This window comes from Pongo abelii, chromosome 19, assembly GCF_028885655.2.
Source record: "Pongo abelii isolate AG06213 chromosome 19, NHGRI_mPonAbe1-v2.0_pri, whole genome shotgun sequence".
Taxonomy (NCBI): Eukaryota; Metazoa; Chordata; class Mammalia; order Primates; family Hominidae; genus Pongo; species Pongo abelii.
In genome coordinates this window covers 90,447,051-90,459,011 of record NC_072004.2, presented here as the reverse complement: position 1 = coordinate 90,459,011, position 11,961 = coordinate 90,447,051, and the positions used below count along the sequence as shown (strand labels likewise).

The 11,961-nt window shown below is 48.6% G+C and overlaps 3 non-coding genes across 3 annotated transcripts; 1 reads left to right on the top strand and 2 right to left on the bottom strand.

The window, feature by feature from the left end:
* Positions 1-3,685: 3,685 nt before the first annotated feature.
* Positions 3,686-3,758, bottom strand: TRNAR-UCG (transfer RNA arginine (anticodon UCG)). Its single transcript has one exon. It is a non-coding gene; the product is annotated as a tRNA-Arg (tRNA).
* A 610-nt stretch (positions 3,759-4,368) lies between these two features.
* On the top strand, positions 4,369-4,441 carry TRNAR-CCU (transfer RNA arginine (anticodon CCU)). The gene has a single exon. It is a non-coding gene; the product is annotated as a tRNA-Arg (tRNA).
* Positions 4,442-4,892: 451 nt separating this feature from the next.
* On the bottom strand, positions 4,893-4,965 carry TRNAR-CCU (transfer RNA arginine (anticodon CCU)). The gene has a single exon. It is a non-coding gene; the product is annotated as a tRNA-Arg (tRNA).
* Between the last annotated feature and the right edge of the window lie 6,996 nt (positions 4,966-11,961).

Below are 11,961 nucleotides of genomic sequence, written 5' to 3'. Positions count from 1 at the left end.
TAGTAAATCACAAGAACAGCTGGTCCAAATGGCTAGGTGCAACAGCAGGGATTTACTTTTCTGTGCTTCAGCTTTTGAGCACAAAAGTGGTATTAAAAAAGGAAACTTTGGGCTGGGCATGGTGGCTCACGCCTGTAATCCCAGCATTTCGGGAGGCCCAGGTGGGTGGATCACCTGAGGTCACAAGTTTGAGACCAGCCTGGCCAAGATGGGGAAAGCCCATCTCTACTAAAAATGCAAAAATTAGCCAGGCGTGGTGGGGGGGCGCCTGTAATCCCAGCTACTTGGGAGGCTGAGGCATCTTGGCCTCAGCTTGAGGCTTGATTGAACCTGGGAGGCAGAGGTTGCAGTGAGCCGAGATCGTGCCATTGCACTCCAACCTGAGTGACAGAGCAAGACTGCCTCTAAAAAAAAAGGGAAACTTATGTTGCAGAGTTAACTTACAGCTTTTTGCATTTGAACATGGAAAATTATTTTATTATTATTTTTTAAGATGGAGTCTCACTCTGTCACCCAGGCTGGAGTGCAGTGGCACGATCTCGGCTCACTGCAACCTCCACCTCATGGGTTCACGCCATTCTCCTGCCTTACCCTCCTGAGTAGCTCGGATTACAGGCGCCTGCCATCACGCCCGGCTAATTTTTTTATTTTTAGTAGAGACGGGGTTTCATCGTGTTAGCCAAGATGGTCTCGATCTCCTGACCTCGTGATCCGCCCGCCTCGGCCTCCCAAAGTGCTGGGATTACAGGCGTGGGCCACCGCGTCCAGCCTGAACATGGAGAATTATTTTAACTTAATTAAGTTTTAAAATCCCCAGTATTTACTATGGTTAGCAGACCTGAGCAACATCAGGAAATAGAGATGGTTTAAAGCTAGGTAGTAGATCATTGAGGAACGCAAGTATTAAAAAAAAAAAAAAAAGTATGGTGGTAGAATTGTCCTTAAAGTCAGAGGACCTGTTATGCCTACAACCTAATTGCTGATTTTAGATTGTTTACTGTCTTGAGACTTTAATTTTCTCATTTACAAATATCAGGATTGTAATGAGAATTAAATGAGATAACCTGGGAAGTTTCTAGGTAAGAAAGTAAGCAAAGGCTGACTTGATGTGGCTTAAATCCTGTAGGAAAAGTCTGCATGGTCTACGCAGGGGAGACGTGACATTTCTGCCATTTATTTTTATTATTTTGTTTTCCTGAGACGGAATCTTGCTCTGTCGCCCAGGCTGGAGTGCAGTGGCACGATTTCTGTCCATTGCAACCTTTGCCTCCCGGGTTCACACTATTCTCCTGCCTCAGCCTCCCGAGTAGCTGGGACTACAGGCGCCCGCCACCACGCCCGGCTAATTTTTTGTATTTTTAGTAGAGACGGGGTTTCATCGTGTTAGCCAGGATGGTCTCGATCTCCTGACCTCGTGATCTGCCCGCCTTGGCCTCCCAAAGTGCTGGGGTTACAGGCGTAAGCCACCGTGCCCGGACCATTTCTGCAGGCGGAGTATATTGGAGAAGAGCAACAAGGCCTGACAACCCTCGAGAAATCAGTGTAGTCTTAAAAGAACGTAAGCAGAGGAGAGGCTGGGTGCGTGGCTCCTGATTGGTAGGAGTAAGGCCGGGTTGAAGATGGAAGGCAGCGGAGGGGCGGAGTCTACTCCCCCCAAAACTGCTTGAGTCAACAATAAGACTGGGCAGAGATGAGGAGCGGTAGCTGTGCAAGGCCTTTAATGTGCGTAACAGAAGTACCACACCCTTCCCCTGAGAGACTGCAGTCACTGAACTGGCACTCAGCCATCCCGCTGAGGATCTGAGGATGCAGACGACAGCCAAGTGAAAGCGCAGGGATTTGAGAAAAAATGCAGTTTACTTGGAGCATAGTTATAGCTCGCGCTGTTCAAGGAGAGCACCGCTGAGCCCCGTGAAGGTGTTGGGATGTGAAGGGGGCACCCCCAGCATTAGGGGGAGCCCTTTGGGAGATTCCCTGTGCTAAACAACAGTGAACAAACAACTGGGAACAGGCTCAGCTAAAGGCACGTGGGTGGGAAGGGGGTACTTTTATTTTTTATGCCCTCTTGTTCAGCATTTCTGCGTTGTACATGCATTAATTTTACATTAAAAAGGTAATTGGGCAGGGCGCGGTGGCTCACGCCTGTAATCACAACACTTTGGGAGGCCGAGGTGAGCGGATCACTAGGTCAGGAAATCGAGACCATCCTGGCTAACACGGTGAAACCCCGTCTATACTAAAGATACCAAAAATTAGCCGGTATGGTGGCCGGCGCCTGTAGTCCCAGCTTGTTTGTCTGCTGTTAAACAGCAGACAAAACTCCAGTCCCTGGCCGGGCCCAATGGCTCACGCCTGTAATCTCAACACTTTGGGAGGATGAGGCAGGAGAATGGCGTGAACCCAGGAGGTGGAGCTTGAAGTGAGCCGAGATCACGCTACTGCACTCCAGCCTGGGTGACAGAGCGAGACTCCATCTCAAGAAAGAAGAAAGAAAAAAAAAATTGCATTTATTCTCCCCTATGTCCAAGTACACTGGCACACACATGCATCCTGACACCCTCTTCCTCCAAGCACAGGGTAGTGGGGTGGTGGGTGCCGTCTGAGTGTGGACAGAGCCCACTAGCAGGACTGAGGCCACAGAGTTGGGCAGCACCCCCACTGCCCTTGAGGCTAGAGAGTGGAGTTTTTTGTTTGTTTGTTTGTTTTAAGGCGGGCTTTCGCTCTGTTGCCCAGGCTGGAGTGCAGTGGCGCGATCACGGCTCACTGCGACCTCAGCCTCCTAGATTCAAGCGATTCTCCTGCCGCCTTCGCCTCCGGAGTAGCTGGGTTTACAGGCGTGTGCCACCACGGTTGCCCAGCTAATTTTTGTATTTTTTTATTTTTAGTAGAGACGGGGTTTCGCCATGTTGGTTAGGCGGGTCTCGAACTTTGACCTCGTGATCCGCCCGCCTCAGCCTCCCAAAGTGCTGGGATTACAGGCGTAAGCCATTGGGCCCGGCAAGAGACTGGAGTTTTGTCTGCTGTTTAACTTCATAACGATAGACAAACATAACCCGCTCCGTGTCATTTGCTTGTGGGTTTGTAGCTTGTAGAGCACGTTTACGAGGCGAATGTTTGGATGTTGAACTCGTTCCAGGTACCAGCTCAACAGAGACAATAAGAAATGGGGCCCTACTTACCCTCACATGGGTTTGCCTTTCAAAGTAGTCAGGCTTCATCTAGAAGAAAAGGAAAATTAATTGAAATAGACACAAGCACAAAATAAAGGGAAATGTTATTAAAAAGACAAAATGTGCCAGTTGGTTTTTGTTTACGTTATACATTTTTTTAAAAAATTACTTTTATTAAAATGGATCTCAAAAATACGGCTCCCAGCAGCTAGGCCACGCCACCGCAAATATGACTGAAACCCAAAGTCCAAGCCTTAAGGAGGCCAATGCCTTATCCATTAGGCAACTGGGGGGTTCCCGCAGAAAGCGCCCGATCAAGTCTCTTAAACCGAGACGCCACAGGCTGCGTAATGACGCCATAACCGGAAGCGTCCCGGGATGCGAAGCCCTGATTGGACAGAAGCAGCTACCCAGCTTCGGATCCCGGGAGCCGCGGCGTGGAGGGATTGGGAGGCGTTTCTGGGTCTAAAACCAGTAAAGAGACGGAGATTATAGTTGCAGGGATTAAAACGTTCCGACCACGAAGGGACTCGAACCCTCAATCTTCTGATCCGAAGTCAGACGCCTTATCCATTAGGCCACGCGGTCTCCTGCTATAATTCTCTCCTGGAGAGACCAATTTGATGGCCATTAAACGCTCCCGGCGTGGCGCAGCTTCGCTGCTCGCACCCTGGCCACCTATTGAGCGAAGCGCTCACCCTTCCTCTGGCCCCAGCCGCCCGCCTGGTCACCCCCGAGCGGAGCGGCACCTGGACTAGTCTCTGAGCCTCCCTGGGCATTGTGACCGCGTGGCCTAAGGGATGAGGCGTCTGACGTCAGATCATAAGATTGAGGGTTCCTCTGTGGTCGGGCTCTTTTTGAGCGAGAAGCCCGTGCTCGAATCCCAGCATAGTTTGAGTGTTTGTTCTTCCCTCCGCCCTCGTCCATCCCCATTCCTCCCAGCTATGCTCCACCGGGCTCTGCGCTCGCCGAGCACTTCTTCTCGGGGTTACAGGGCACCGCAGGCTCCTGGTCCCCGCGCGTCGTCACCGCATGGAGCTCTTGCGTAGCCTGGTGGGGACGCCGCGCCCAGCCAGCGGTTCATCCTGTCGTCCCGATGGCTTCTCAGGCTTGGAGCGCGGTGATCCACAGCAGGGCCGTGTTGGGCACGTATGGTTGGACACCTATCAAGGAGCACGTGGGTTCAGCGTCTTACCGCGCCCCAGTGGCCTAATGGATAAGGCACTGGCCTCCTAAGCCAGGGATTGTGGGTTCGAGTCCCACCTGGGGTGTCGCGAGGGCTGTGCTCTCAAGGTTACTTTTGGTGCCGGCAGCCAAAGACTTCAGAATCCACCACCACCTGCCCACTACCTGCTTGCCTCTGCCCTGTTTGCGCCCCTCGCCTTCTCTTGCAGGACCCTCTGTTTGCAGTCGCGGTGGTCATTTACCCCTGGTTCTCCGGGGCTGCCCCGCCAGGTGGAGCTGGGGTGTCCTGGGAACCGTTTGGGCAACTTTATTCTTACGAGTTTCCCCAGCTTCGAAATTGTGGGGCCCTACCCGGACGGAAGCTATTTATTCAAGGGCTTGGCAAGACCCGAGCTTACCGGCTTTAGGTGCTTGGAGGAGGTGGCTCCTCCTCAACACGTTGCACGGGAGTCGAACTAGAGACCAAGGTCGATTCCAGCATCCCTGAGAAGGGAAGAGAAAAGAAATAAAAAATCCCGTAACGAGAGTTCTCACCTCTACCCCAGGTGGGACTCGAACCCACAATCCCTGGCTTAGGAGGCCAGTGCCTTATCCATTAGGCCACTGGGGCTTGTGGCACGTGGTTGTGCCATCCCTTCCCCTCATAAGCGGGTGGCCCCTTTTCCTAGAGAAGGCCTGAGAGAGGCGCGATCCACGGAGTGGGTCCGTCCCTGCCGCGCGCACTTTTGGTGAGCGGGCGGGAAGATACCGCGGTGCGCGGGGACCTGCCCCCACCGTTACTTAGCGAGCACCAGCCCCCAGCCCCCGGCACTGGGACGCTCCATGGAGCCCCGAGGGTCCGCTTGGAGGTTGCCTGGACACCCGGACCATGGGGTATGAAGACTGAGGTTTGGAGGAGTTTCCTTCCTACCGCCCTGAGCCTTGCTGTCCGCCTCTACAGAACTGATTAAAAAATCCAGGAATTTTAGGAAAAAGTAGCGTAGGAAGTGAAGGAGAACAGACAAGTATTAATCATGAATATTGAAACATAAACACTGAAAATCTTGCTTATCATGAGGGAATGCACAACCAGGGGGAACAAGTCCTTCCAGTTGTAATAGTAGAAATACATATATACTAGATACTACAAGTATAGAGTAGATAGAAAGGAAAATCAGCCAAGTAGATATTTCACCCTAATTCTAACAAAGAATAAGCACATTTTAAAATGTTACACACATTTAAAATCCATTATTAAAGGCTGCAGGCCGGGTGCGGTGGCTCACGCCTGTAATCCCAGCATCCCAGCACTTTGGGAGGGTGAGGTGGGGGGATTGCTTCAGCCCAGGAGTTCAAAACCAGCCTGGGCAACATAGCGAGACGCAGTCTCATTTGAACAAAAAAAAAAAAGAAAAAAAATTATTAAATAAAAGTCTACTCACATCCGAAGGATTTAACAGTTCAGCCGAGGGCAGCGTCGGTTGTCGGTTACCGTTGTGCTTCTCTTGGGACCTTGCCAATCGCCCCAGCATCGCAGGGCAAAGGAGACTTGGGGACATTCTTTTCTGTTTCTCTCCAAAATGTAGAGTCTGCAGAAATCTGTCTCCTCCCCTTAATAGCAGCAAGAAGGATTTAACCCACTTGGCTCCAGTTTACTGCCTTGAGGATGCCCCCCCTTTAAGTTAACTAACTTGTCCGTTGCTGGGATCCAGCACTCTGCCCCAGGGCCAACCTGCAGAGATGCCTTCTCTGCTTTCCTGATGCCATCCTCTAGCCAGGCATGTTCCCCCAACCCGCCCGCCCGGGGCTCAGCCTTGCCTTGCTCAGCTGTTCCTATTCGTCCCCAGGAGTCCTCTTGTCTCCCTGAGTCTTGGATCTCCCAGCTCCAACCTCACTCCCAGCTCCAGGTTTCCATTTCCTCTCCTGGGCATCACCGCTGGGCACCCCTCCTCGAAGGCAAAACCACACTGATCCAGCTGTCCTCCCAAGGCCACTCCCCTTCATGACGTTCCTGTGTGAGTGCACAGCATCATCCATGTCACACCCCCACTCCCACACCACCCAGGCCAATTTTCTGTCCTCATAACCCTCCAGCATCCGGTATTTCCTCCCCATCCCTGCTGCCGCCGCCCTAGTTCCAGAACGTGTCCCTGACTGCTCACAGGGGGTCAGTTGCCAGCCATGCACACTTTCCTAGTCTCCTCGTTCTGTCATGGGCAGAGCAGTCTTCCTGCCACAGCCTCGTAGGGGAAAGACTAAATGTCTTAGCTGTCACTTATAAGTCCTTTCTTAAGGATCCCAGTCAATGTGGCAGACTCATCTTTCACAGCTCCTCGCCCTCTGGGTTCCAGCCAAACTGGGCTACAAATCATGGCTGACATTCCCCAAGTACTAGCTCAGTGCCACTAACCACATATTTATTCATTGAAATCCCACAATAACCCTATGAAGAAGGCGCTAATAACATAACCTCTGGTTTAGGCTGAGAGCAGTGGCTCACACCTGTAATCCCAGCACTCTGTGAGGCTGAGGCAGGCTGATCACTTGAGGTCAGGAGTTTTGAGATCAGCTTGGCCAACATAGTGAAACCCCATCTCTACTAAAAATACAAAAATTAGCTGGGTGTGGCGGGCGCCTGAGTTCCCAGCTACTTGGGAGGCTGAGGCAGGAGAATCGCTTGAACCCAGGAGGCGGAGGTTGCAGTGACCCGAGATTGCGCCATTGCACTCCAGCCTGGGTTGTAGAGTGAGACTCTGTCTCAAAAAAACAAACAAACAAAACAAAAAGACGCTCTTAGTTTATAGGTGGGGAAACTAAGGTTCAGAGAGTTTAGATAGCAGCTGGGGGAGGTGGACGGATGGGAGCTGACCCTGAGCAGTTTGCTTCAGAGCCCATTCTCTCAATCACAAGTTTCCCGTCCAGCCGCAGGCAGGCCTTGGAGTTGCCATTTTCCTAGCCTTTGCTGTTGGCCACCACTGGAGCCTCCAAGTGACATGCTCTTACCCTGCCAGTTCCTCCCCTCCCTTCAGGCCCATCTCAAGCACATCTTCTCCAACCCTTCAGCTAGAACTAGTCACTCCTCTGCCTCCAACAATCTACTGAGACCTTTCTTACGTCATCCATCGTGCTTCAGGTCCTGCTACTGTAAGAGGAATCAATTTTTCCTCTCAGCTTTTATTATCACCTGATCAAATGTCAATTCTCTGGAAGAATTTTGCTTTGTTCACTTCTGACTCCTCCCCATCCCACGCTGTGGGTGCCTAGCATTCACTTAGCATTTGCTGAATTACTGAATGAACTAGGAAATTTTGTACATCCTGCATATGAGCCTCAGCCCCCTTCTAGGCTTTGAGTCCCTTGAGGACAGGGACCATGTCTTTACTTTAAAGGAGCCATGCTAATCTTCTCTGTATCATTCCAATTTTATTTTATTTTATTTTTGAGACCGAGTATCACTGTGTCACCCAGGCTGGCTGGAGTGCAGTGGTGCGATCTCGGCTCACTGCAAGCTCTGCATCCTGGGTTCACACCATTCTCCCACCTCAGCCTCCCAAGTAGCTGGGACTACAGGTGCCCGCCACCACTCCTGGCTAATTTTATTTTTGTATTTTTAGTAGAGATGGGGTTTCACCGTGTTAGCCAGGATGGTCTCGATCTCCTGACCACGTGATCTGCCTGCCTCAGCCTCCCAAGGTGCTGGGATTACAGGCATGAGCCATTGTGCCTGGCATTCCAGTTTTAGTATGCATGCTGCTGAAGTGAGCAAATTTTTGTAGTTTGTAAGTCATTTATAAATGAATTTTCCCCTTGTTTAGACTCATGTACTCACATAAACTAGATCAAAATCATATAGAACAGTTTAAGAAATTTATACATGCCAGAGCAATCTACTACTGCAACGCTAGCCTGAAAGGATGGCAAAAATCTCCTTCCAGTTCCAACTTACTCTTTGTGCCTCTAAAATCCACTGCCTAATGCAGCACCTAACACAATACTTTCTCTCACTCAAGATACCCAGTGGTTTTGTTGGCATCATCAGACCCAACACTAGGTCATGGGGGCGACAAAGTCTGGCGGAGTCAAAGGAATGAGAAAAAGATAGTTTGAGAGAGAAAGTGGGACCAGGGGGCCATTGCCAGTGTGGAGGCTATGAAGGTCCCGAGCACTGGGAGCCCATGCTATTTACTGGTGCTCAAACAAAGAAACAGGTGGTGAGGATGTGGGGGTTGAAAGGAAACAGTGTATCAAGTGAATAAGAAACATATGACTGCTTGAGAGAATGGAAGCGCTAGAAGCAAGGAGCCAGCAAGTCTAGCGGACATGCAAGCCCTGCCTGAGCGTCTCTCCCAACACTCAGCTTTTCTCCCAACGTGCCCCCCTTCTCTTTTTTGTAAAACCGCCACAGCTATCATTGTTACTAGCATAAGGTGGCCTCTTTTTTAAATTAATTGAGCAAGGCAATTTCAGGCTGTGCAGCTCTTAATTGCTGGTTGGTGATCCAGCTTCATTTTTCTTAGGCCTTATTCAAAATGGAATCGCTCTGGTTTGAATGCTTCCCACATTTCTCCCCTTTCCCTTTTATAAGAGGACCGTTAATCGTAGGGGTTGCAGAAGGATGAAGGTCCGTTTTCTGTAACTTCCTCATGCTGAATAGGGGTGATGATATTCCTGCCTACCTATTAGGGTCTCTTGTATTCAGGGCAGAGAGTTGTTCAGTCAGAAAGCATTGGTCCGTTAAGCATCTATAGGTAAAATCCTGGTGTTCCAGCAGTTTCTCAGCATGGCCCATACTGGGGGAACCCGGTCCATGATTGGGATCCATGGCTCCTTCCAGTCTCCTGTTACATGGTCATACACATCTTAAGGGCACCTACACGGTTTGCTCATCTCCTGCAAAAACACAAGCATACTCTCACTCCCATGTTAGTAAATCTACTGAAACAGAAGCAAAAACTTTTGTGGCTGTAGCTGGGAGGCAGGCCATTGCTGAAGCATTTGTAACTCAGCTTCCGCCTCTTTGGTTAATTACCATGGGGTAAAACTTACTGTTGATAATGAGAAGCAGGCCCCTTCTAACAGAAGGCACAGAGAAAGCAAATTGAGGCTTAAAAGCAATCCATTGGCCGGGCGCAGTAGCTCATGCCTGTAATCCCAGCACTTTGGGAGGCCGAGGTGGGAGGATCACCTGAGGTTGGGAGTTCGAGACCAGCCTGACCAACATGGAGAAACCCCATCTCTACTAAAAATACAAAAAAAAAAAAAAAAAAATTAGCCAGGTGTGGTGGTGCATGCCTGTAATCCCAGCTACTTGGGAGGCTGAGGCAGTAGAATAGCTTGAACCCGGGAGGCAGAGGTTGCCGTGAGCCAAGATTGTGCCATTGCACTCCAGCCTGGGCATCAAGAGTGAAACTCCATCTCAAAATAAATAAATAAAAGCAATCCTTAAACCTTCAATTTTCATGGTACAGGTGGGTCCACTAGATGCTGTGGTTGATGATAGATCTTCAGACGTTTGGTGGGCACCCACACAGGCACCTGATTGTCACCTGGAGAGACACAAGCAAATCCTCTTCCCCATAAAATTATCTTTCCTTTTTCCCAGCTCTTTGTATATGCATCCTTCCGCCATATATATTGTCCAGCCTTTTTATTTTCCTTTTGTCCTGTCAGGTGTTGTTCAGCTGCAGTCATGGGTTGATCTTTTTGTAAATTAAAAAAATTTAATGTTAATAAAGCTAAATGCAATTGCATATGCGGTGTCTTATATTCCTGGTCCCCTCCCTTTTGCTTTTGTATTTGAGTTTCTAAAGTACGGTTAGCTCTTTCCACTAATGCTTGTCCTTGTGAGTTATATGTAATACCTGTAGTATGGGTAATATTCCATTGTTGAAAAAATGTAGCCGTGGCTTTACTACAGTATCCTGGGCCGTGTCCAACTTTGATTTTTTTCTGGGATTCCCATAACTGAAAAGGAAGATAAAAGATGTCTTTTAACATGAGCTGTAGCTTCCCCTGTTTGACATGTGGCCCAAATAAAATGTGAGTAGGTATCTACTGAAACATGAACAAAGGACAATTTTCTTTCTTTTTTTTTTTTTTTTTTTGAGACAAAGTCTCGCTCTGTTGCCCAGGCTGGAGTGCAGTGGCACGATCTCGGCTCACTGCAACCTCCACCTCCCGGGTTCATGCCATTCTCCTGCCTCAGCCTCCCGAGTAGCTGGGATTACAGGCGCCCGCCACCACGCCCGGCTAATTTTTTATATTTTTAGTAGAGACGGGGTTTCACCATGTTAGCCAGGATGGTCTCGATCTCCTGACCTCGTGATCTGCTCGCCTCGGCCTCCCAAAGTTCTGGGATTACAGGCGTGAGCCACCGCGCCCGGCCCCGAAAGGACAATTTTCTAAAAGCAGGAATACGTGTTACGTCCATTTGCCAGGTGGAATTTGGAGATAAACTTCTAGGGTTAACTCCTGTTCCTTGATTTGGCAGATGCAGGACTTGGCAGACAGAACAGTGTTGCACAATTTCTTTAGCTTGTTTCCATGATAGACCATAGCTTTTTCTAAGGCCTGAGGCATTAAGATGGGTTAAAGAATGAAATGTTTGTGCATCAGCAAATGCTGCAGACACCAATGCATCCGCCCTTTGATTAAGTTTAGTTAAAGGGCCAGGGAGGTTAGTATGTGCTCTCATATGAGTGGTATAGAAAGGGGAATGCCTTCATTGCACTGCTTTCTGTAAAGAATGAAATAAAAGATTAAGTTATTCATGAGTCACATTTCGAATTAAGGCACATTCAATATTTTGTGTGGTTTGCACTACATAGGCTGAATCAGAAACAATGTTTACTGGCTGTTTAAAAGTTTTTAACACTATTATCACAGCCATAAGTTCAGCCCTTTGAGCAGAAAGAAGCAGTCTGTTTGAAAAACTTGCTGTTGAGGTCTTGCAAATGAGGTTTTTCCATTACTAGATCCATCAATAAAAACAGTAATGGCTCCTTCAACAGGGGCTTTTTGAGTAATAGAAGGCAATATCCAGGATGTTAATTTCAGAAACTGGAAGATTTTAGACTTAGGGTAATGATTATCAAGAATGCCAACAAAACTGGCCAAATTAACCTGCCATTCTTGGGAATTAATACAGGCTTGCTGAATTTGTTGTTTAGTTAATGGAACTATAATCTGATTTGGATCATATCCCATTAGATTTGTTGTGCGCAGCCTCGCTTGCCCTACTAGCACAGCAATTTGATCTAAGTACAGAGTGAGTGTTTTGGTTGTATTGTGAGGTAGAAAAAGCCATTCAACCAGATCATCTGCTGGGTTTTTTTTTTATTATTTATGGCAGGAACAGTAAAAGCAAATTTTTCATAATGTTGGACAGCTAAAGGAATGGTAAAAAAGCAATCCTTTAGATCTATCACTATGAGAGGCCAGTATTTTGGGATCATTGTTGGGGAGGTCAGCCCTGATTGTAGTGCACCCATGGGTTGAATCACAGCATTAACAGCTTTTAAATCTGTTAACATTCTCCATTTTCCTGATTTTTTCTTAATGACAAATACAGGATAATTCTAAAGGGAGAAAGTAGGCTCTATATGTCCCTTTTGCAATTGTTCCTGCA